The sequence below is a fragment of the Arachis stenosperma genome, chromosome 6 (assembly GCF_014773155.1).
Source record: "Arachis stenosperma cultivar V10309 chromosome 6, arast.V10309.gnm1.PFL2, whole genome shotgun sequence".
In the NCBI taxonomy this organism is placed as follows: domain Eukaryota; kingdom Viridiplantae; phylum Streptophyta; class Magnoliopsida; order Fabales; family Fabaceae; genus Arachis; species Arachis stenosperma.
Genome location: NC_080382.1, coordinates 75,461,743 through 75,463,626, shown reverse-complemented (window position 1 = coordinate 75,463,626; position 1,884 = coordinate 75,461,743).

Below are 1,884 nucleotides of genomic sequence, written 5' to 3'. Positions count from 1 at the left end.
TGAGGAGCTTCCCTTGTTTGCTCCATCTTTTTCTTGGTGATGGGCTTGTCTTCTTCAATGGAGACATCTCCTTCTATGATAACTCCAGCTGAGTAACATAGATGGCATATAAGGTGAGGGAAGGCTAGCCATGCCATGTATGAAGGCTTGTCAGCTATTTTGTAGAGTTCATTGGAAATGACTTCATGAACTTCCACCTCCTCTCCAATCATGATGCTATGAACCATGATGGCCCGATCCACATAACTTCAGATCGTTGCTTGTAGGGATGATGGATCTTTGAATGAACTCCAACCATCCTCTAGCTACAGGCTTGAGGTCCAGTCTTCTTAGTTAGACTGGCTTGCCTTTGGAGTCTACTCTCCATTGGGCGCCTTCCACACATATGTCCCTAAGGACTTGGTCCAACCTTTGATTAAAGTTGACCCTTCTTGTGTAGGGGCGTTCATCACCTTGCATCATGGGTAAGTGAAACGCCAACCTCACATTTTCCGGACTAAAATCCAAGTATTTCCCCCTAACCATTGTGAGATAATTCTTTGGGCTTGGGTTCATACTTTGGTCATGGTTCCTAGTGATCCATGCATTGGCATAGAACTCTTGAACCATTAGAATTCCGACTTGTTGCATGGGGTTGGCTAAGACTTCCCAACCTCTTCTTTGGATTTCATGTCAGATTTCCGGATACTCATTCTTCTTGAGCTTGAAAGGGACCTCAGGGATCACTTTCTTCTTTGCCACAACATCATAGAAGTGGTCTTGATGGCTCTTGGAGATGAATCTCTCCTTCTCCCATGACTCGGAGGAAGAAGCTTTTGCTTTCCCTTTTCCTTTTCTTGAGGAAACTCCGGTCTTAGGTGCCATTGATGGTGAATGAAAATCAAAAAAAAGCTTAGGCTTTTTACCACACCAAACTTAAAATTTGCTCGTCCTCGAGCAAGAAAAGAAAAGAAGAGTAGAAGAAGAAGAAGAAAATATGGTAGAGAGGGAGAAGAGAGGGTTCGGCTATGTGGAGGATGTGGGTTGTGTTGTGTGAAAATGTAAAAGAAAAGAAGGGTATTTATAGGGAGAAGGGAGGGTATAGGTTCGGCCAATTTGGGTGGGAATGGTGGGAAATTAAATTTGAATTTTATGGAGGTAGGTGGGTGTATGGGAAGAAGAGGTTGATGTGAATGGTGAATGGGGTAATTGGGAGGAGGAATTGAGGTGATTGATGAAGAAGATGTTGGGAATTGTGACATGGGGAATCACATCACAAAAACTAGGATTGGGAAGTAAGGTGGGAATATGTTAGGTGGGGATCCTGTGGGGTCCACAGATCCTGAAGTGGGAATCCTGTGGGGTCCACAGATCCTGAGGTGAAAACAAATACCATTCCTTCACCATATAGGCATGTAACATGCCTTCATGCATCATTCTGGCGTTCAAACGCCCATTGGTGCATGTTCTGGGCGTTAAACGCCCATGTGATGCTTGTTTCTGGCGTTGAACGCCAGTTTCAAGCTTGTTTCTGGCGTTCAGCGCCAGATTGTCCTCTGTGTGCGCATCCTGGCGTTAAACGCCAGGATGTAGCTTGTTTTGGGCGTTCAGCGCCAGAAAGATGCTCTGTTCTGGCGTTGAACGCCAGCCAAATGCTCCTTCTGGGCGTTGAACGCCAGCCCGTGCGTCCTCCAGGGTGAAAAATTTTTTTCTTCTGTTTTTGACTCTGTTTTTAATTTTTTTGATTTTTTCGTGACTCCTCATGATCATGTACCTAATTAAACACAAAAATAAACAATAAACAAAATAAAATAAAATTAGATAAATAAAATTGGGTTGCCTCCCAACAAGCGCTTCTTTAATGTCAATAGCTTGACAGTGGCTCTCATGGAGCCACATGGTGAT